Source organism: Anser anser (genome assembly GCF_964211835.1).
Source record: "Anser anser genome assembly, chromosome: 20".
In the NCBI taxonomy this organism is placed as follows: domain Eukaryota; kingdom Metazoa; phylum Chordata; class Aves; order Anseriformes; family Anatidae; genus Anser; species Anser anser.
This window is the reverse complement of record NC_139741.1, coordinates 2,192,782-2,216,207: the sequence shown is the minus strand read 5'-3', so window position 1 is coordinate 2,216,207 and position 23,426 is coordinate 2,192,782. Positions and strand designations below refer to the sequence as shown.

The window sequence follows — 23,426 nt, the reverse complement described above, 5'->3', positions numbered from 1 at the left end:
TTATCTTGATAGTGCCCCGGTGAATACTTACAGCACAAACAGGCAGCTATCACACGTGGCGTCCGCCATCCCGACAGGGCAGCCGATGCTCTGCGGCTGACTTCTGTAACTGCAGACGTGGTGGCCGGGTGCCTGGAAAGGAGGCGGCGAGTTCCCAGAGCATCGCGCTGGCTGCATCCCAAGGCACCTGCCTCCTTTCCAGCCTTACGTGCTTGGTTTGGGCAGAGAAACAGCTCTGTGCTTGGGGGCTGGAGGAAGGAAGGAATCCCAGACTGCGGGGCGGGATGGGATAGGATGGGACGGGACGGGATGGGATGGGATGGGAGCACTCTCCCAAGGGAGCAGGGCTCTGGGTCGGAGCAGGAGCCGCCAAGCAGCCCGGCAGAGCCCAGCTCTAAGCGGAGGGGACGTTTCTCAGGGGCCGGCTGACAGCACGGATGAAGCAGATCAACGTCAAGCGTGAAGGCACTGGCTTTCCTCTGCTCCGATCGCAGTCATATACCGGCTCTGAATCATGAGGCTTGCAACCAGCAGGCATAAATTTATACTATACAGATGAGAACTGTGCCTCGGAGACAGAACATCTATCTCCTTTGCACTTATCTGCCACTGTGACACAAACAATCAGAGATGATTCTCTGGCACAACAAACAGCAAAGTGTCTTCTTTGTCTTTGCCTCAAAGGAAAACACTGTAACACATCTTTTTGGCCCGTGCTTTTATCACTTACTTTTGTTCAATAATCTTCCTGCCCAACACACAGGATCTGGACGCGTGTGTGCAATAGGCAATCTGCCCTGCTCGCAGCATCTGAGCCGAGGCGTGGGGAGGAGATAAATACGCTGTCAGGGGGGCTCGCGCAGTTTGCTGCAGCCCGTGGCTTAACCCCAAATCTCGGCGTTGATGCCGGATTTTCTTTATGGCCGTGGAGCCTCCGTTTGCTGAGGACATGGAAGAAAGAGCCTTAAGTGCAACGGAGGGGCCTTGCTTGGTCTGCAGGTAGCCTCGCCTGCCGTGCTGGGAGCTGGGCTGGCTGGGTGAAGACACGCAAAGAGACTGCCCCGTGGTCGTTGTGCTGTGGTGGGGGAATCGAAAAGCAGGACAGCTGCATCCTATCCCCCGTGCGGGTCAGGATGTTGATTCTGGAACCTAATGACGAGCAGCAGCCTGGTTCACCAGGGACCGCCGGTCTCTTTGCCGTGGTGCTGGGGCTGTTTGGGATGGCGGCTGGGATGGGAGGAGAGGACGTTGTTTGCTTTCCCTTCTGTTTGTTTTAAGTGGAGAGGGTTAGGCAGAAATCGCGTGAAATATTTATGATCTCCCTTAATTCTGCTCAGAAATGTTTTGTAAGGCTTAAATAATGGATGTTTTTGACCGCTACTGGAGGCATGGAAGTGTTGCTCTGTGCGGTAGGAAGGAGCAGACCCTCTACCAGAGGGGTGAGTGCCGAAATGCTCACTCCGTCCAGCTGCGGGGTGATCGGAGCGGCTCCTTATGGCCTCACCCCGTGAAGGTATGCACGAGGCTTCGCCCCACACTGCCCACGATGTGACTCGCTTCAGCCCCCGGGATCAGCACTGTTACAAAGAGAAATTGCCTTTCGGTTTTACGTGACTGTTTGGAATAGGGAAAAGAGCTTTCTGGGCTAGGTGGGGTGGCACCACCTGGCCGCGAGGAGCACGCTGCCTTCGCCGTGTTACGGCACCCATCCCCGGCAGGGCTGCATCTGAGCATTTTTGGGATCGAGGAGCAGGAGCTGGTGTAAAAGCACCTTGGTGACCTGGGCAGAGGCAGGCAGCTTGGGGAGGTTCGGGCTGGGCATCCAGGGCCTTGGCCCCGCTGGGGGCACGGGGGGTCCAGCCCCGGTGAGTGCCTCCTGCCCCCCTGCTCCAGCGTTATTTTCCAGGCGTTACCAACATACTTGCCATTCCCTATTTCAGAAGGAAAAATGGAATCCAATTGCGCCTCAGATGCAGACAGCCCCTCGCACAATATTTCCTGCACCTCCTCTCCAGATAAGCCACCTTTTAAGATGATGTATGGTGCCACTTACCTTTATAGTGTTCCACCTAGCGAGGGATGCTGAGACCCGCTCTATATTTAGTCACAAGCAAAGCGATCCATTTAAAACATAAAGTCGGATGTATGGGGCAGAGCAAAATGGGGGCCAAGCTATTTGTGTGATGATTTTACCCCCAAAGTGTTATAATGAAGTGTTTTGCAGGGGAAATTAAGGGGAAGACAGGGAGCGCCGGGAGGCTGGTGGTGGGAGCAGGCTGGCTTGCCTTTTTTTTTTTTTTCCCCAAAGGCAAGAAGGGGAAAATGATTCTGGTGTTTGGTGCATCCTTTTCAGATTGAATTCCAATTTGTTATTAGCATTTTATATTTTCCCTTCAGCTGATTATGCGTGCAGATTAAAAGCGCCTTATCTTTCCAACACCCCAGCCCGCTCTCCATCGGCTAATCCGGAGGGACGCTATCATTTACACGGTGTGATGATAATACAGAAATCTCATTCACTTGGGGCTTTATATTGTGTGTTTATTTATTTTTAGGCACTGGTTTTAGCACTGCTCATCGTCTCCAGGTCTGTAATCTGCATTCCACCCTGCAATTAGAAGGATTCTCTCTTGCCATACCAGCCTGATGCTGTAAATTGTGTGTTTTCCAGGCGCTTCTTCCAGCAGAGGTTTGAGAGCACAGATGCAAATCACTCCCCGGCATCCCTTATTGATCCCAGCGTCTGTTGATTTGCCCTGAATTTTAACCCTCAGAAAGGCTGGTGGGCAGAATAAGAGGGAAGCTCGGGATTTGAGCCCCTCTCCTCGTGCAGGGCCGGCTCAGTGCTCGTGCTCGCGGGCCACCCGTTGAGCAGGAACGCACACCCCGAATTCCAGGCTGAAGCACATAAATGAAGCATCATTTCCTGACTTCGCCGAATCAATACCTGCTTGATGGTGACTTAAAAACACCAGACAGCTTTCCTAGACCGAAGCCCTTGGATAAATGAAGTTGTCATTGACTTCTGGTGTATCTGGACTGTGTGAGATCCTAATTAGGACAGGATCATAGTAACGGGGGGAGATAATAGACCTATTGGATCAAGTCTGTCTTCCTGCAATTGCAGCATATTATCCCCCAGATATAAGTTGTACCCAGTGTTATATAGCAAATGGCTCAAATCTTAGGAGAATGTGGCTTGTGATTAAAAAACACACAAAACCAGTGGAAATATTCCCTGGGAATTTATCTGGCGGGTGTTTGGTTTCCTTTCTGTCTTCACTTTTCCTGCTCTAGAAAAGGGTTTCTGCTTAAAAATCCACGTCCCTGAGTAAAACCTTGCTAACTGCTGCGGCTACGAGCAATGAATACGTTTTTTGAGATCCTCAGACCTGAAACCAGCCGAACTGATTCTGCAGATCATCCATGCCAAGCCACCTTGCCACGTGCCAGACCCCCCTTGCAAGCAGCTTCGCCTCGCAAAGTGACTTTTTGCACATCTCTGTGCTGCCGCGTGAGAAATCCTAACGTCTCCGCAAGGCTGCTTGGTGCTGGCTGGCAGGGGAGCCTGGCACCGACTGCTGGTGCGCGGGGCTGGCAGCTCCTCCTAGTGCTGCTGCGAGCAAACCTCGCAGCCGGGCTGCTTAACTCAGGGGAAACGAGGGAAGAATCCTTGAAGTGGGCTCAGCCTGATTTCTGGGAGGCCTGAGCTGCTCCAGGCTCAATCCTGTCCTCTGTGTTGCTCTTCAGAGCTGCTTGCCTTGCCCCTGCCTCCGAACAGAGCTGGGTGCTGCTGCGCCATGCTCGTGCCTTGCTTCGGGTTGGGAAGCTGGGTATGTCCAGCAGCCATGGGGCTGCCTCGTGCTGCCGGTAGGCATCGCCTGCCGAACGGGGGCTTGGTGCAGAACCCTGCGGCCCCATAAGCATCCCCTGCCCCTGCTGCAACAGTGGCTGGGCACTGCGGCGCGCGGTGCCCCCTGCCGCGCTGCGCTCCCACCCTCCCGTCCCCCGAACAGCCCCGTCGGACTTCGAGGAGATGAAAGCGTTGGGAGAGGAAAGCCGTTTATTTGCTCTGCGGGTGCGCAAGGCCCTGGACACGTGGCAAAGACTCTTTGATTAACGTCGGCTTCCTCTTGGCACTGTTTGACGGAACAAGGCTGAGACACTCCATTTCAGTGAGCCGGTGTCGTGCAATGTGTATTAGAGAGTCCTCAATTTCACACGTGCTTACTCCTGAGTGAGTTTCGCATAAAAGGATTAAGGAGAGAGGAAGTGCAGAGGAAATGGGATGTTAGACACCTTGTTAAACGGGCTGTCAGGGTTTCTGGAGCGTTCATTCTAACTCTATTCCACTCTGCATAGAGGCCAGGCCGTTACCCGGGATCGGGGAGGCCTCTCCTGTGCTGCCAGCCTGGAATTGCTTTTGAAAAGAAGGGAGCAAAAGCAGGGATGAGAACAGTGACGGGTAACCGAAGGTCTCTGTCCATAAGGTATTATCAAAAATCGGTTTTAGCTGGTTTAAATTACATGTGAACGTTGGAAAAGAGTGGATGTTTGGCTTGGGGAGGTCTTGTCCTTGTGAATATTTTGAGATACAGGGCAAAATAATGTGGTTGGGTTTGGTCTGTAATGCCTTGAGTACTTTAATATTTAGTAATTATAATACTTCATCACAATCAGCTATGCCCAAGAAAAAGTGTGTAAGAAGCGAGGACAAGTAGAGACTGACCCAACCAAGACACCGGTGGGCCCTTTTGCTCGTAGCCGTGGGTTAGAGACGCGGCCGGGTTACAGACAGGAGCACGGCCATCGCTGCCGTTATTTCTGTGCCAGCTCCGGTGCAGGGATGCCGGGGCAGCAGGGTTAGCAGCGCTCCTCTCTGGTCTCTGGGTCTGGCCCCAAACTGCACAGGGGAAACAAACGGCGAGGTGCTGGGGTGCCGGGAGGTCTGGGGGTTGGGGCCGTGCCGTGGGTTTCCTGATCCATGCCGCGGCGTTTTGCAGGGCGGGTATCAGGGGAACGGCTGCTGGTATTCAAGTCAAGTTCATAAGTAATGCAGCCTCACATCAGGCTGTTTCCTGTAAGTCAGATCCATTTTAAAGAGCGGTGATGAAGCAGGGCTTCAGAATCCACTCTATGAGCATCCAAATTAAAAGCTAAATAGGATGTAGCTTTCAGTTTGGCCGTATCTCCGTGTGTCAGCGCTCATTATCCTCATATGTCACCGCTCGGCAGCCTTCCTCCGGAGCCTGGTGTGCCGCGGTGCTCGCCCCGTGCGTGGAGCGGGGCCTGCATGGCGCGAGCGGCGCTGCTCGTCCTCTGCAAGGCAGCACGAGGCCGGGGGAGCTCCTCGGGGCCAGGGCTTGGCAGAGGCTGAGCTTGGGGCGGCTTTGGGGTCGTTCCCCGCTGCTGACCTGGGGCATCGTTCTGCCCCTCCTGCTGTCAGCCCTGCAGGGGTTTGCTCTGGGGGCTGCGGGCAGCGCCATCACAGCTCTGTCACCTCTCATTGGGTTTGGGCTTGGCTTTTTCTGTATAAAGCTCCGGGTTTTACAATGGTGGGTGATTTGCCAGCGTAGCCCAAGGGGCAGCAGCCGTTGCGTGGCGGGAGCAGCCGGCCGGCTCTCACCGATCGCCCCGCAGGCACGAGGCTGCCTCTCCATCCCGCCGTCCTGCGGCGTTCCCCGCCGCGCCGCACGCCTCTCCCCGTGGTCACAGATCTCTGCAGCTCCAGACGAGGCTTTTTGGGAGCAGGAGGGTGAGTGGTGACGGGAGGGATGCAGGGCAGCAAACGGGAGCTCTGACTTCAGCTCAAATGCAAGCGACTTCAGAGAGGGGCTGGGGTTTCGCTCGGTCCATACGGATCCAGGAATGAAATACATCGATAACAGGTGATGCTGTGTACAGCCATCAGTGCAATGGGTTAAAAATGGGTTAAAAAAAAAAAAAAAAGTCTGCTCTCCCCAGATTCCCCTGCCCGCAGGGTACAGAGGGTGAGGGGGCAGCTGGGGGGGCTGGGACCCCCGGGGCAGTGCTGGGGCTGTGCCCAGCCTCCCACCCCTGCCCTCCACAGCAGAAACGTGCCGGCCTCCAGGTGGGGTGGGAGAGGACGGAGAGGTGGCATTACCTCCGCCGAGTTAAAAACATGAGCAGGGGAAGCAGCAAGCTGGGCCGTAAATAATCCCGCACCTGGCCTTTTAATTCAGTTATCTCCTGGTCGGGGAAGTCGAGATCTGCTGTGTGCTGTGGTGGTGCCAAGTTAATTACTTGAAAATGAGTGCCTGGGGTCGGACCAAGAATCCCTCATCAGCATTCAGCAGCGGTGCCACGGCGAGCGGGAGAGCCCCCCGCACCCGCGCATGCTCGCAGCGCGCTGCCGGCCAGGGCGGCGAGGGGAGGGAGCACGGGCTCACCCGCCTTTGCTTTCTCTCCAGCACTCTGGAGCTTGGTTTAATTGAAAAAGAAGCGAGCTTGGTGGATGCTGTGCGGGCAGTGGCGTTAGCAGGGGGCGGCTCATCGCTGGGCGCCGGGCCGATGGGGTTGGGGTGCGAGCGATGGGACTGAGTGGCTGGGAGGCTGCTTCGGCGCTTGGCTCCTACACGTTCCCTTTATGAAATTCCCCTCGGAGGGAAGTTTTGCAGCGGGTTTGGGACGTGCTGACCTCCGTGGCACAGCCAGGACGCTGCCCTGGCCATCCCAAGGCCTGGCCCCAGCCGTGCCCACCAGCTGGTGCTGAGCACCGCGGGCTGCGGCACCCATGGCTTCCCCCCACCCCCCCAACGGGCGCTCGCCCGCCGCATACAAATGTGGATATTACCAGGCAGAGAGGGAGCGAGGAGGTGCAGCTCCAATACTAAATAGCTGGGCCCTTTAAGCCGTTTGGCCAGACCTTATCGTTAAAAAGGAGGAAAAAAAATAGTCTCTATAGGATTCTTTGAGTCATTGCTTCTTATGTGTAAACAGAGGGAGGCAGCTTACATAGCAAACTCAGCCTGGAATAGCTCGAGGTGATTAACAGTTGTTTGATTCCTTGAAGATTTCCACATGCTTATGCCAATCCAACTGGGAAAGGCAGAATAAATATTTTGAAATATGCCCCTTCTTTTGTAAATTAGGCATGATGAGTGCTGCTTACCCGGTTAGCTCGGAGTTACGGGATTGGTTTTGTTCAGCAAACAGTAGCAGAAGGGCAGAGCTGGCGGAGGGCGCGCTGGGAGCTGCCGGCCCCCGCAGCGCGTGGGCACCCGCGGCACTGCCGGCCCTGGCACTTGTACCCCCGTCCCTGAAGACACGGGGGGGCTCGGCCAGCAGCCCCTTCCCGGCCCCGGCAGCCCCCCTCAGCCCCCTCTGCCCCAGCCCTGCTGTATAAAGCCACCCCCCACAGCACCCACCCACAGCAAAAACCTACAAGTGTTGCTTATGGTAAAGGAAAACTTTTTTTTTTTTTCCTTAAAATGAGTTGCGGCGTCCAGAGATGGTTTTCCCTTTGTTTATTCGCAGGTGATGGGGTAGTAAAAGGTAAAGAAATACCGAATCACTTGAACCACAGAGGGCCTGCTTAGCAGTTGCTGTGTTCATTCCCGTTACAAGCAAGGAGAAGGATATCTCAGATTTAGTCCCAGTTTTATAACAGCACTTCCCAACCCACCTGGGGGCCGCAAAAGTGCTTTACATGCATTAATGAAACAAGCAGTGCCACCTCCAACGGGACGGTTAGGTTTTATCTCCCCTTGCACGTGGTCAGACTGCGGATTGCCTCACTCAATGTCACGGGTCAGCAGCCAGCTTTCCTCCGGCACCCACGGGGTGTTGGTTCTCACATCCCAGGCACCCATCCAGAAAGAAACCACTGCTTTTATTCACTTCGATTTTGCAAATAACAAGTGCTGAATAAATCTGAGGAGCCACGCTCTCCTCCCTTTACACCTGGACAGGAGACTAGGCACAAAAACAGTGCTCAGGGTTTTTACCTTGCCCAAAGAGCCTCCAGCGCTGGGAACCCGCCTGCTCTTACCTCCTGCGCCGGGTTTTTACCGCAGGTCTGCAGGGGGAATCTGCGTTTTACCCCGGTCTTACTTAGCCCAACGTCTCACAAGCCTTCACGTTCCCAGGGTCGCACTGTCTTTGTAAAATCTGCTTTAAAAAATCCCAGAAGTTCTGGACCATACAGGAGCAGAAATATTAAGGCTGAAGGGAAGTACTTTGTTTGCCAGATAAATAGGCTTGGTGACACTTTGGATATGTAGAAGGTGGTGAATAATTTCTTCTGCCTGGGCTATATATCCTTAGAGGACTCAATGAATTTTTCATTCTGGAAGATGTGTTCGGGTCATTAATTGCAGTTTGCCACAGGTCTGTTCCACTTTTGTCTGGGTAAAGCCTATCTCCTTCAACATACAACTCATTTACCCTTTGCAATCTATGTAACATTTGCATTGTAAATTGGTTAGCTTAGCGTAATACTTGAGTGACCCGAGCAAACCTCTGAAAGGATACCGCGTGCGCTGCAAGGGAAGAGGGGGCCCGCACGGGGCTGGGACGTGGCGGCTCCTACTCCAGGAAAAGGCTGCGGGGAGGACTTCAGATGAGGGTCGGGATCCCGATTCCCCTCGTCACCCCCAGCTGGAGCAGGCGAAGCCCCGGCGCACAGGCACGTGGCTCTGCCCCTCTTGCTCCTGCAGCGAAGTGGTGTTCTGCCTCGACACGCTGGCAGCACAGCCCCAGCTCCGATCGCAGCTCCCTCGAGAGCTGTGCTTGGGGGTCCGTGCCTGGAGATCGCCTCCTGAGCCCCACGAGGTCGGTGCTCACGGCTCCTTGCGCCGGGGGCCGTCTGGCGAGGCGGCAGCGTGCCCGGCCCGAGGCCGTGCTGGAGCTTTGCCCCGGGGCAAGGTGCTGAGAGGTGAGGGCTGGGAGCAGCAGGATGCGGCCCCGTGGCGCCCAGCTCCTGCCGCCTCCTTCCTGGCACCAGCCCCGCGCACGTGGCCCCGTCCAGCCTCTTTGCGCAGAAGGAAGCAAAAATAATTTAAGCTGCTCCCGCGTTGGGAGTGAGTAACAGCTCTGGGGTTCCTACGAGCGGCGCGGAGAGGAGCAGGACACAGTAAGCAGAGATCGAGCTCCAGAGATCGGGATAAGGCCGTGAAATATTGCTCGGGGCCCGAGGAGCGCGCTCAACCCATTTTCAGGGCTACCTGAGGGAGACGGGGTGAGGCTGGCAGACAGACGGCAGCGCGCCAGAGCTGGGAGCGCAGCAGTGAAGCTGCTGTCCCAGTACTTGTGGCCTCGTTGGAGCTGGGAAATTTCCAAAAGTGATGTTTTCTGCCCCACTTTTGCAGCTGAAACTTGCTCAGAGCAAGCTCTGCCTCCCTGTGTGTGCCTGAGGAGGACAAGCCAGCGAGGCGGCGGGGCTTTCTCTGCTGCATTTCCAAAATAATCTGTCTGCATAAAAACCGAAACAGCGCAGACTGGGTCCTTCCCCGTGGACTTAACTGTGGTGGCTGGTGGCACTGCCCTGCGTGTTTGCCCGTGTCAAAATGACCCCTCTGTATATTTTTAATAGAAGAAGTCCTGCGAGAAGCAGCACAGCCTCCCGGCCCTGCGGACGTCAGCACCTCTGCCTCTCGGGGGCGGCTGCCCTGAGCAGGGCAGCGCTTTAATCTCCTCAATACGAGAAGATAAAAGAATGGAGGAACTGATCCGATAGAGCCAGGGATAACGGTCTGCGTTCCCTGCCTTCAGATAACGGCTGCGTGTGTGAGGAGCGCGGCCCGTGCAGGGGAAGGCTCCGTGTAGCGAGGACGGGGACGTTGCAGGCACGCGGAGCTGGCCCCGTCTGCCCGCTGCCTCCTTTCCCTCGCCCCCGGTGCCGAGCTGTCCGTACCTCTGTTCTCAGTCTCTCCCGTACCTCAAAGCTTTGAAACAGGCAGCAGAGAGGAAACTTAACGAGGGCCAGGGAAAGTCCTGGGAGTGGTAATGGTCTCGGTGTTTAGGACGTCCCAGCCTGAAAGCCCTTCTGCACCTGGGTCGTTACCCGTACAGGAGACCCAGCCACCACCCTGCCCAGTACAGGCACTGCACTGGGATTTCTAAATATTGGTAGGAAACAACCGGGAGCCCTGTTTTGGCACCTAAATTACTCCTGTCCCCAGCAGAGATGAGCAAATCGCATCGCGACAGAAATCTGGGAGTTGATTTTCGGGGGAGTCCCTCAGAAATAAAGCACTACCAAAATGCCTTATCGGCGGGCTCCCCGGGGGATCTCAGAGCACCCCACCAATGCCTGAGCCCTCTGATAACCCCTGTCCCTTGTGAGCCATGGCACGGGAACAGTGCATGGCACATCCCCAGGCCGGGGTAGCACAACCCCAGCTCTCCACCGAGCGCGCCAGGACCCACGTGCCAACCCGTGGGTGACGAAGTGTGACCACCTCCGGGTGCTGCTGTTACCGCCCCGGTTAATGCCAGGTCTTAGCCCTTGGAGCTGAGTTGCATTGAGAATCAAAGGACTGAAGACTTTATTCCTGAGCTCCCTTGGGCAGAGGGTTATCCGGGTTCCAGAGCTGTGTCTCGGCCTTCCCCCGTCGCTCCTCAGGCTGAGGATGCTCCTGGGGTCTGCTGGGTTCGTGCGGGACGCGCAGGAAGAGTACGTGGGAGGTGGCGAGGAGGGGATCAGTGTTAAGTAGTACGTTCTGCTGAATAAATCAGAGAGGTTGCCAGCAGCCCGCCACAGTAAATATGCATGTTAAATCACATCGGATCTGCGGCAATAGTAAAGATTTAATAGTAGGGGTTTGTTTTCTCCCCACCGTAAACACGGAGATGTGAGCACTTCATGGTGAGAACATCTGTGGACCGGGCAGGAGGTGTCAGAAGCTGGATCTAACATGCAAGGCTTCTCTTCTGTGGCCAATTAAACAAATTGCAGCAAAACAGCATTTTATTAGTATTTGCCCATAGCAGTTGCCTGCTGCAATAAATTTCCTTCAGGCGCACTCGAGAAAGGGGAGGAAAAAATTGGCACGTTAACTAGTGAATGGTGGGGAGAGCACACCGCGGCATAGCCTCTGGGGCTACTGAATACCAAAGTGCCTGTCTCCAAAAACAACTGCTCTGCTTTATCATAAACGCGGTGAGTTATGAGACGCTGTACTGGGTACTGTGCACAAATAATAATAATGAGGAGGCAGGCAGGCAGGCAGGATGCTTTCCCAAAGCATCGGGACGCACAAGAGATGTGATAACAAATCGGAGCCCAGTGCCTCCTCTCTCCCCTTCTGTTTAATTGCAACTTAAATTCTTTAACAAACCATCCTCGCCCAGTTACTCTGGGCCTATCCTGTCCTCTTATTCCCATGCGCTTCTGTTTTTTAGCACAAGTTTTGCCTCTCTCACGTTTTTCCCCTTTATTATTATTACTACTTCTAAGGCAGAACTTGTATTTATTTACTCTTGCAAACGGGGGCTGCAAAGGCTGCCAAGTCCATCCCAGCGTCGCTTTGCTGGCATTCCCCGGGATTTCTCAAGTCTGAATAAGCCAACACGCTTCTTGGCTGAAGGCCTGGCCGATTATGGATGGGGTGATATTTGTCAGCGTGGTATAGCCAAGACACCTTGGGTGTCACATTTTTTGGATGACGGAGAGCTGAAACGGGAGGTAGACATATATATTTTTTCTCCTTTTCCTTTTCTTTCTTTCCCTTTTCTGCTCGCTTTCCCGAGCCAAAGCGTCACCGGGGGGTTGATGGATGACCCAGCCCCACCAAAAACCTCCCTCGGATCTCAGGCACACCAAGCTGGGAAGGGCTTTGGATTAAACCTCTCCAGAGAGGTCCTGGGACAACAGCAAGTACCAATAAATAGCCCAAATCGCTGGGGCTGCAGCAAACAGGCGGCGTTCGTGCTGCACAAATACTCTCTGCCGGTGAAGTGCTACAAGAAACGACCTATTTGTTGCTTGGTTATCTCCATATTTTACCTTGGAAGCCCCATTCATATCTGAGTAGCGTCACTGTTATCCTGGGAATTCCTCGCTTTTCGATGTGGTTATTGGCAGCTCCCTGTCCTCAGCCGCTCGCCGGTGCTCTTTTCTCTCCCCCTTCAAGCTGATTCCAGCATGATCAGGTAAAGAGATAAATAACTCTAACCGCACTCCTGATTGATAGCAAATTAATGTTCAACAATTACCTCCTCTGAAACGGGCCATTTTAGACTGCCTAAAAATGTTTTTTTTTTCCTCTTTTTTTCCCCTCAAGAACAACAAAGTCAAGGCAGCAGATTATTACTGGACATTAATTATCTATCCGTAATGAAGTAGCTGACCAGATTGGCCGTTGATGGATTAGGCCTACGAAATTGTATTGCCGTTGATACATAGGATATGTTTAGATGGCATCAGCCTTTTGACTTAAGCATGGATTTGATTTATACTTCATTAACATAATTCCTAACACATTGCTTCCTTGAAAAAGAAAATTAGTGTCTAACCAGGAGCTAACAAGTTTAATGGCTTGCTTGGAGGAAAACATAACCATCGACTGTGAATACGCAACTAGAGGCATTAATGCGTCGTTGCTGCTCTGGTTTTTATGAATCTGTAGTTATAAGGAAAGGCTCACAGAGTGCTGTCGTGGCCAGATGTGTGCTGGTGGAAGCCCCTCGTGGGGGCTGGCGGTGCATCCGGAGGCTCCGCGGTGTGCCCCCCCCCCCCGGTCTGCTCCCCTTCCACCCGGAGCGCGGTGCCTGCCGGTGACAGCAGCCAGGTTTCCTCTGGCACGTCGCATTGCCGGGGCTCAAAGAAATCACCGCTGCCACTCTTGGGAGAGATCGTGACAAAATGGCCTTGCCGGGGCTTCCCGGTAAGCCAGGGGTGACAGCTGGGACCAGAGGCCACGTCCAGTGCTCTTGAACTTAGATTTGGATAAGTGTGTCTGGGGGCAGCTGGCACAGAGGCGATGCAAAGCGTGCAGGGATGGGCGCGTTGGGCTTCCAGACACGATTCTCATTTATTTCCCTTTTGCAAATACCGGGTTTACTGATGATTGCCTGCTAAAGTTTTCTATCAAAGAAGGCTTAGCTAAATAGCCGGCAAGCCTCTTTTCTTCTCTTCTCTCAAAAAATGAATGGTCCTTTTTTGTTCTTTAAATTATACCATGTTAGCAGATAAACAAGGCAAAAAATCAAAGTGCTCCAAGAGAGCTGGGTGGGTACGGGAGGGAAATGAGCTCAGGTAGTGAAAAGGCACCCACGGAGGAATGAGTAATCGGACTATCAGGATGGAGAGGGACAGCGCTACCAGAAGAGGAGGGCAGCCGCTCTGAATAAAGAAAGGCACAGCTGGGTTCAGGGGGTGGTTAGCCCTTCCTGCCGGCTTTGCTGTGCTCCTGTTTCATCGCCCAGCGTACCGGCAATGCTCCGTGGCGCCATGCTCGCTGTGCTGCAGCAAGTCCCCCACGTGCAGCATCGCTGGCGGCTGGGCCGTGACGCCCGCGGTGTTGGGCTGATCTCTGCACGCTGCCGTTCGGCATCGTCCACACGGGTGCCTGGGCGTCTGACTTGGGAGCATTTTCTGGTAACGGTTGTAGACGTGGGATCCAATGCCAGGACACCGGACACTGGTTTGGCACCGGGCTTGCGTTGTCCCCACCCCTCCAGTCGTGGAAAAGCTGCTGGGATCCTCAAGAGCTGTATGCTGTAGGCTGTTTATGGCTGTTGGTTTGCGTGTGATATTTTAGGGTTTTGTTTTGTGACTGCCTGATCCGGGAGGTGCCGCAGCTCTCGCTCCAGAGCACCTCTCCCCTCCCCGCCTGTGGCTGCGGGGTCCTCCTCCTGCCTGGCATCTTGACACCTTGGGCTTTGATTAATGAGGTGCTCTTCCCGGCGCTATACGAATCCCCGTTAGATTTGGTGCTTATTAATTACAGCACAGCGCCGTCAGCACATTTGGAATTGGGGTCCCTGCTTTTCTAATCCTCTTCTTATTTCACATGGCTTTTTTCCCCTGATTTCCTACCACCCGTGCCGCCCCCTCCTCGGGGTCGCTGATGGATGAGGCTGCAGTGGCCGCGGACACCGCGCTGCCGGAGCCGAAGGTCAGCGCTGGCAGCGGCTCCGCAGGACGTGGCTGCCCGGCCGCTCGCCCTGCCGCAGTGCCCGCTCCTGGGGTCTCTGCTGCTGTGTCCTCCATCCCTCCTTGATCTCCTAAAAGGTCTCCAGCCTTTCATCGCTCAGGCTCAGCGTGTCCTGGGAGCTCAGAGAAAGTGGGTACCTGCTCAGCGGGTGTGTTTTCAGGGAGCGGGTCATCTTGTGTATCTGGTTGCTCTGCCGCTGCTCCTGTTGCTGTCGCTCCTGCTGTTGGTGGTTTTGAGCCAGGGCAGTGCCCAGCTCTTTGTTTCGCCCTGTGTCAGGCTGCGCAAACGCGCTGCCGGCTGGCACGGCAGCTGTGCCGCCTGCAGCATCGCGCCCGCACCGAGTGGGGACAGTCCCCAGTCACAGCGACGAAGTGACGGACGGCACGGGAGGAAAATACCACGGGGTTGCGCGGCTGAGACAGAGGCTGAGGACTTGGCTGGACCCAAGTGACGGGTATCAGCCTGGGTGGCCTGCGTCACCCGCCTGGCACCGCGGGGATGCGGGGTGCCCGCAGCCCCCGTGCTGTGCTCGGGCGGGCTGGGTGGCAGGCGGGCTTTCCTTAGCCTGGGGCCTCACCTCTCGCCAAACAGCACGGGAATTGCTAATAACCGAACACGCGCGTCTCTCCCTGCAGTCACTTACCTGATAAACACCCTGGCAGGGAGAGGGCAGGCACGATAACAAAGCAAACAGTGTCCCCCTCAATTTGGTTTTAAAACTTTTCCCCGATAACGGGATTGCTATTTTATTACCAGTCACTGTTTAGCTCTTTTACATGACCGAAGTAAACACCACAGTAATTTATACTGTCCTCCCAGATCAGCTTCGCCCTCTTTTACATCTTGCCTTGCAAATAATAAGGCAGCCCACAAAGCCATTTGTTTCCTAATGACAGGGGTTTCCATAGCGAGCAGATTAAGGAGGAGGAGATTAGAAGATTATACACCAGGCAGGATTCACAGGTTCACAGGTTTATGGGGCTTTGGAGATCCAGCGATTAATGCATTTCATAAGCGAAACTTTTGCCTTAATGGCAGGCAGGGCAGAGGGAGCGGGGCGTTGTTGTTTGCTAATTGGCAGGATGTATTTCGGAGTTTCCCCTGGTGATGCTTAAAGCACCGGGCAAGAAGCGTGCGGCCCGAGGGTGGCCGCGGGGCTGGTGCTGGCAGCAGCCCGTGGGCAGCGTGTGCCTGCGCCCTGCCATGGGGCTGCCCTGGGGAGCGGAGCAGCTCCCGATGAGGGAACGTCACCGAACATCAGCCGCCTCCTGTCCTCACGCGCCGTACGGAGCAGAACGGCTCCACCAGGGTGTGCGCCCTACCTGCGTGGCACCGTGCTCTGCTGGGGAGGGAATGGAGGGAATGTCCGGGACGTGGGCTGTCGAGTGGCAAATAGCTTCAGGGGAAGGACCGAGGGAATCAGGAAACCCCAAATCCACGTGTAAAAGGTGAAGGGTGCTGAGGGTGGGCGCTGCAGCGCGGTGCTGCCCTGGGCGGGGGCTGCAGGGAGCCGAGGCAGCAGGGGGCTCGTCTGCTGCCTGAGTTCCCCGTGCAGGATCCTAGGTTTTCGGCAGGAGGCTGAAAATCTGAAACCTGAGAAAATGTGGAAGAGACCCAAAATATCTTTTATAGCCTGTGGCCAAAAGAAGCTGAAAAAGGAAAAAAAAAAATGGGAAAGAAACTGTGACAGTGTGTTCTTCTCTTTAATTTTCTGATGAAAAATCAAAACAGCAGGAAAAGAAGAAGCACTTTTAACACTCGCTTTCATTTCATTGGAAACCCAATTTTCCACGCAAAGTAGGTTTCGATGGAAAATTTCCACCTCTCCCTCGTGTATTGTTTTAACGTTGGCTGCCGTCTCCCCATGAAAGCCGGTGAGGGTTGTCTCGCTCAAAGGGGTGCTTCGGAGCTGGGGCGGGAGGCAGAGCCGTGCCGAATGCCCCGTGTGCGACCAGGGACTGACCCAATTTGGAGTCTTCGGTCCCCGTGTGCCACCGGGGCAGGAGCTGGCCATGGTTTGTGTGTGGTGCGAGCCCCGCCGTGCCAGCAGCCCCTGGCCTGTGCATTTACCTCGTGCCCAGGGCACTGCCTCACCTTCCCCAGCTCCATGCCCATCGTGAAAGCCCCGTTCTGTTGGCTCTTCAAAACAGCGAGGGCTCAAAGCAAGCAGCTCCGGGCCCCTCTGCCATCCAGGCGTCCCCGCGCTGCCCACGGGCACGTCTCAGCCCCGGCCTGCCGAGGGAGGCGGTGCGGCAGGGCTCTGCAACCAGCAGGCTGGAGGGGAGCCCTGTCAGCCTGGATTATGGGAGCGCTTAAGAGTTAATTAAATCACAATTTGCTACGCTGGCGGTTCACACGAAGCTGCAACATCTGTGGGCGGGCGGGCGCGAGCCGGGCAGGGAGACCCCGTCCTGCCCCGGGTTGTGCATCTCCACCTGCTCCCGGGCAGCACAGCCAGGCAGAGGCGGCCCAGGATTCATGGAAAAAGCCTTAACTTCTGGTACAATCGTACCTGGGGCTAGCGTCTGTGCTTTGAAAATCCTCCAGGCGAAGGGGAGCCGAGTGGCGTGCAGCTGCTTGCCGCAGATCTCAGGGACTGGCTGGCACGTCAGAAAGCTCAGCAATGCCAGCGCGCAGAATGACAAGGAAATGTACAAGAAAAATAATAATTTTAGAGGCTTTTCTGCCTTTGCTTTGAGCTATTGAGACTCGGATTTTAAAAGTTTCCTCCATGACCACCAGAGTTACACATATATTAAGTGTTCCTATTAGCCCCTGAGTCCCGGAGCTGGAGCTTTAGGAGACGTGCTGCAGGCTCTCCGCGAGCGGACGCCACCGCGGCGGTGGTTTGGAGGTGTGTAGGAAGAGCCGGGCTCGTGGTGTCCCTGCGTCCCCAGCTTTACCTGCTCAGAGGTCCCTGGATTTGGACATCTCGAACCTGTCAGTCAGTCTGTCTGCATGTTGTGTTTTCCTGTTTGCAGCCAAATTATTAAAGGCTGAACGCAGGAGCATTGCTCCAGACAAGCGCAGGCACACGCACGCAACCTGAGGAGTAGCAGGCAAGCACTTCTGCGGTAATAAGCTCCATGCTGTGCTCAAAAAGGGCACTTAATTTTTCATTCTTAAATGCTGTGATGTTCTTGTCTTCCGGCTTCACCAAAACTCCTCCATGGAGATGGATGGGCCATGCAGAACACAGTTATCAGAAAGATTAAGCCAGGACTTGTCATTTTTTTATATCAGCGAGCAGTCAGGTTGACGAGTGATGTCCTCTTAGCTCCTGGGATGCGTCCGGCACCTTTAGTGCCAGTAGTAAAAAGGACTATAAAAAATACCATAGAAGAAAGGGTAATGATGAAATTTAACTGCTCCCTAGCACACACCTGGGGTCTAGTAATCTGGAAATGGGGGGTTCAGGTGCTTCATCTTTTACTGCCTTGTCCTTGTCTGTAAGTTTAAGGTCCTTCCACTGAACCAGAACATATTGTGGTCAACGCCAAGAGCCGGTCCTTGGCCCCCGCGCAGCCCGGGGAGAGCGGCCAGGGCGCAGGCGCGGTGGCTGCAGGCTTTGCTGCCCGTGGGGGGGCTCGGGGGGACTCGGGGGGGCTCAGCCCCCTGCCACCCGCAGCAGGGACATCAGCGGCACGGCCGCTGCCCGGGCTGGCGAGGGGGAGGCAGCCGAAGCATGCTGCGTGGCCCAAGTCAGCAATACTTTGTTGTGTTTGGGGCTCGCGGCCCGTCCCTGTGTCGTTAATCTAAGAAACAACTGATACTAAATGATCGTGCTACATTAAATTTATAGACCCTTGCATATAGCTTCTATTGATCTTTTTTCAAGCGTCATAAATATGTGATGGAGCGTGCATGGCGACGCTTCCCCCACCGCTCCGTTAATGGTGGTTAAAGTTTTAATTTGTGGCAGAACCGGGCGATGTGTCTCCGCAGGCAGGGATCTCCTGTCCAGATCGTTTGGGTTTTAACTACCAGGAGGTGGAGGGAGCTTCGCCGGCAGAACGGGAGGGGAGAGCAGTTGAATTTCTTCTGTCCCGAGGTTGCCTCTTGCCCTCCTCCTCTCCCTGCCCGGGACCTGTCCCTGCAAAGCCCTGTGCCCCCGGCACGATGCGGGGCCGCGTTTGCTCCCGGTTCCTGCTCCAGCCCTGCTTCCTCAGGCGCCGGCAGCGTGTCAGGGCTGGGGGCTCCTTTGCGGTGACCAAACGAGGCCTCGTCTTTGGTTCAGAAAAGCGGATTATGAGTGTTCAGGCACTTACCAGTACTGCCGAGTTGTTTTTGTGGTCTCTGGCGTTTGCCGTGGTGCCGTGGGCTCCGTGCTGTGCCAGGAGGCATCGCGCCGTGCACGGCCCCAGGTGGCACGGGCTGTGCGGGTGCTCGGGGACACGGTGCCTGCTCCCCCCAGCATCTGTAGGAAATACCCAGGCCCTCAGGCACTGCTGTGATACAAACAAGGGAGATTTGCAAATCATCCTTCGGCATAGCCTGAAACAACTTATATCCTAGAGCCATCTAGGGGCGAAATCCCGGCTCCATGAAGTCAGGGGGAGCTCTGCTGCTGCCTGTGGGGTCAGGACCTGGAAGGAGCGACGTCCTCACACGCGCGCTGCCCCGCGCTTCCCCCAGACCCACGGAGCAGCGCCTGGCACGGTGAGCGTCAGCCTGGTGCTGCTGCCCAGCAGTGACACCTGGGAGCTGCAGCGCTCGCAGCCAGGGCTCTGCCGGCCCTGCCGCTGAACAAAGGCTGCGGAGATCCGATGAGAACCTTTTGGCTTTCTTGACCCCGCCGACAGTTTGCGCCGGTTCTCAAGTGCAGATCAAGAAATCGGTGCTTGAAAGAGCCTCTAAAAGACGAGAGGGTGCAGAGCCTAGAATCTGCATCTAAAAGAATATATCAGAAATGCCTGTAATTAACTGCAGAAACACGAGCAGTTCTTGACTGAGCCCTGCTGCACAGGCCCTGGGAACACTCCCTGCTGTGTCTGCAGGGCGGCTGAGCAACGGGGCCTGTCCCTGCCCTGTGCCCAAGCTTCACGGCCGGCATTTGGCTGACTTGCTGCTCTCTCCTGCGTCCTGCACTGCTTTGTCTCTCTTGCCTGCAAGCGCAGCACCAGTCTGAGTGCCAGGGCTGCATCGTGGTGCTCCGTGCCTCGGGTCCCCACACACAAAACGGGGTCAGTAAAGCATCTCGGAGGAGCTGGCGGCCGTCCGCATGGTGCCTCCCGACCCCTGGCTGGGAGGTGCCACCGGCGTGCCCCCCAGTTCTGCTGGCAATTCGCTCCGCTTATGATGGGAGAGAGAGCATAACTCGTGAGCAGCACAACACCCTCCATCTAAATTATTCCTCCTCCTCCTCCAGAAATGTCATAGCAGAGATTAGCCATCGTGTGTCCTTAAGTATCCCATTTATCCCAAATGACTCTGAGCATGTTAACTGCATTTAGATGAAGATGAGCCTCTCTACCCGTGGCATCCTCCTGGCCGGGGCCAGCCCCTGGTTTGCGGCCCCTCGTTTTGCAGGAGCTGGGGCGTGGGGGTACCCCCGCTGTGGGACAGGCAGCGTGCACCAGCGGCACGGCAATTCCGTCTTCAACAAATATTTTTCTCCCTACTGTTTCAGGACGGGTTTAATCCCTACAAAATTCTCTTAATTTCGATTTGCCAATCATGGATTCCTTTTCAATTAACCTCTAAAAGTACCAATTAAAGAGAACAGTGCAGCAATCACATAAGAATAGGCTATACCAAAGCCTTTAGAAGTGTTTTAGCACCAAAAATTAATGATAAAGGTGAAAACCAGGTTGCAGTGCAGAGTTAATTTGAATGGGAAACCCCAGAATTAATGTAAGCACAAGCCCACAAAGTCTTCTGAAAATTTGGGGTAGATTTATTTAAGCTTCTCATTATACAGCCAAGTTTGTCTCGGGTGTGTGCAGAGAGCTTCGAACGTGCTGGCGTCTCTGATTTGGGGAGGTCTGGCTCTGCGCGGCGCGGGTGCTGGTCCTGGTGCTGGTGAGGACAGGCCTGCCTTGTGTCCCCCGGCCCTGATTTCGGCTCGAGCATCTCCTCGGCACACAGCTGGTGCTGTTGTGCCACAGAGGGGCACGGGCCCAGCTCGTCTGCTTTTATGAGGCAGGAAGAGATGCGTGGAGTCGCGGATGGCCCCTGCCCCGTGTACCTGGTGGCAGGGGTAGCTTGTACTGCGTCCTGACGTCCGTGGCGATGGGGTCTGGTGGCTGGGGCACCGTGGAGGAGAGGAGGTGTCTCCTGGGCTCGGCGGCGGGGGCTCTGGCAGAGGAAGGGTGGAGGCGGCAGCGAGGCTGCCCCAGGCTGTGGAAGGCGCCGGCAAGCTGGGGATGTCAGCTCGCGTCACCCACGCTTGAGACAGTCCTGCCGTGGGGAGGGCTGCTGGGTCCCCCAAAAAAAAACCTCAGCTCCCACCACCGTGCTGGTAGCACCCGACCCGCACGCTGGCCGAGGTCCCAGCTGGGGACCACCCGGCCCAGGGACAGGGGACACCGACAGCCGTGGAGCCCCGGGGAGCCCTTGCCGTGTCCCGTTGTCCCTGTCCCCAGCGGGGGCGTGGGCGGTGACGCTGCTGGGGGAGGCAGCAGATGGGCTCGGGCACCGCCGCGTCCCGCTCGCCTCACCGGGCGAGCCGCAGGAAGCAGGTCGGCGTGTCGTAACGTGGCAAACTTCGGGACGGTCGGACTGCTGCTCTCTCTCGTTAACGTCCCCCGGGGCCCGCGGTCTCTTTAGTACTAACACAGTAACGAAGGCCACAGCCTATTAATTGCAGTGACAATGATAAAGGAAGAGTCAGAAGCAGCTATTTGTCTTTCATGTAACCTCGTGCATCATCACAAGATAAATGAAAACTCATTTTCTGCTTTGATTCAGTCTAATTTTTCAGGGCCCCCGAGGCAGGTTACAGGAACTGTGTCGCTTCATCCCATAAAAGTGCTGGCCCCACGGTTCAAGGGTCAGGGAAAGTGCAAGGCGCCCGTGCACACCGGCCTCTGCCCGGCCTCCCAGGGGCAGCGTAAAAGCAGGAAGGGGTCTGCTGCTCATCATCATTAAATCCCCATTGAAAAGCGTTGCCGGGGCCTGATCGATGGGCCACGTGGCGAGGCTGCTCCCCGTCCCCGCTGCCCCTCGTCCCCTTCCCGGGGGACCACGGCCGGAGCAGCCGGTGGTGACCCCGGTGTGTGTGCAGGTGAAGTTTTGGGAAGAGTTACTGGGAAAGAGCCTCACTCCAGCCCTCTGCACGGAATTACTGTTTCTGAGCTCACGCGGGGCTTGGGAGAGAGGGAGGACTGATGGGCTTTTGCCTGCTTTGAGGTCACCGAGACTTTGAAAGTCAAATGCACCCGGGGTGCTTCGCCTGGGCTGCAGCCTGCCGAGCGAGGAGCCAAAGTTGCAGAAATCCAATGCACCCATTTAGGTGCTGGTAAAAAGGGAGGAAACTGCCCAAAAGTTTGCGTCGGTGGCTGCTCCCATCTCCCACCCCGCGGCCCCGCCGCACCTTCCTGCACCTGATGCCCCCCGTTCTGGGGTTGCGCGGGCCCTGGAGCATGGCGTTGGCCTCCAGGCGTGGGCACTGTGTGCAGTACCTGGGGTTTGCTGCGCCAGGCCCTCCCTTTGTAGAAGGGCTGGTCCAGGCTGGGGAAGGAGTTTGGAGAGATGTCCAGAAAGGTTTGGCAGTGCAAAATCCTCACTGATTCAGAGGAATTCAAAACAAAACAAAACGAAGTTATGTGTTTTGTAGGAAATTATCCCATTCTAATCAAGAGGAACGAAACCTCACGCGTGCAGGCTGGACATGCCTCTTCTGAAAATGTTAGTGTTAACTACGTACAGTACATTAACTTGATTAATCATAACACAGCCTTCGTCTGCGTGCTGCGCTCATGTCTTCCCCACCAATCCCCCAAACAGCTCACAAACGGTAGGTGGCACAGTGGACGTCTCCCTCCTGCTTCTACCAGAGCCGAAAATAGCCCCGGCCCTGGCGACGCAGCCGTGTCCCGGCCCTCCTGGCTCACGCCTGGCGGTGACGAGGACCAGGGCTCCCATATGGCCAGGTTCCCCAGCCTGGACATTTTGCCCAGGCGGCCTTTGTGCTCTCTGGCCACGTGCCTGGATTTCCGGACATCCGCCAGCCCCCCCCTCGTGGCGGCAGCTCCAGCCGGGCTGGCGGATGTCTGGGGGGCACGCAGGGATGACGGCCGTGCTGGACGGGCTCCGGAGCTGTGCCCACCGCGTCCCCAACACGGCGCACGTGGCCCCAACCCTCGGGGCCAAAGCCGCGCGTTGGGGTGAAGCCCACCGTGCCGTGGGGTTTGGGCATGAGGCTTGTTGTTACCAGAAGCCACAAGCACCGCTAGGAGAAAGACTGATTTCCACGTGGACAGGCTGCGTTTTGTGCTAAGGACTTCGGGCTTTGCATCTCACCCTTCTGAAGTTTGTTGTTGTCCGTGTTCAGAGGTGCCTTAATTCTCCCTCCCCAAAGCAGGGAGCAAAAGCGGCACTTCGCGTTTGAACATAAAGCCAGGGCTCTCGTTATTGAGGTTTACTCTTTTTTAATTTTTATTTAAAAAAAAAAAGAGTGAAAGAGAAAAAAAGTGGGTCAGGAAGAAAGGGACTTAAGGAGCAAAATGAGAAACAGAGACAAAATAAACACAAAGATTCCTCAGCTCCGGAATAGCAAATGCGGGTTTCTCTTCCGTTTTCTCCTGTTCGGGAGGAAGGGGGAAGGCTTTGCTAACACATTCAAATGAATTTGATATTCAATCAATGAAGATTAACTTGCCCAAGGTAAGATGGTTTTTACATTCATAAGGAAGTCAAATACGATTATGCATATGAGGAAATTATACAGAGATGAGTAGAGTATAATGTATGATAATTATTTGAAAGGATATACTTACACACTGATTAGCATATCTTGAAGACCAGACAGAGATGGAAGAATAGAAGGTAAAGAGATTCCTCAAGATGAACAAACTGTGTAAAACTCGCTCCCCCAAAATCAGAGAAGTTGGTTAGTTAGAAATAGCATTTTCTTAAGGATGGCAACCTTAAAAAAAAAAATCCTTCACAAGTTCACCTCTTGATGAGAAACTAGAAAAAAAAATTCAAATTGGCTGTGTGGAACTTGGCTGGGAATATCCTTCTGCGAAGGCAGGACGGACACAAAGAGATGAAAGAGGACGGGGAGCGCGGCAGAGGCCTGGCCGCCGGCACCGGCACGTGCCCGGCTTCCCGCGGGCGTGTGGCCAGGGGGAGCACCCCGGG

At 55.3% G+C, this 23,426-nt stretch overlaps 1 protein-coding gene across 10 annotated transcripts in view; it reads left to right on the top strand.

Annotated features, from left to right (window-relative positions):
• Positions 1 to 23,426, top strand: part of LOC310884703 (uncharacterized protein) — a 163,052-nt gene that overhangs the window by 115,407 nt on the left and 24,219 nt on the right. The window contains exon 3 of one of the 10 annotated variants that reach the window (XR_014574336.1): positions 2,672 to 7,712. The exons of 7 other annotated variants lie outside the window; for them this stretch is intronic. The gene's annotated coding sequence lies outside the window, so the exon portion shown is untranslated. Of the gene's footprint in view, positions 1 to 2,555; positions 2,595 to 2,671; positions 7,713 to 23,426 lie in introns of those variants that run through there. 2 more of the 10 variants (XR_014574337.1, XR_014574338.1) reach the window with 2 other exon arrangements.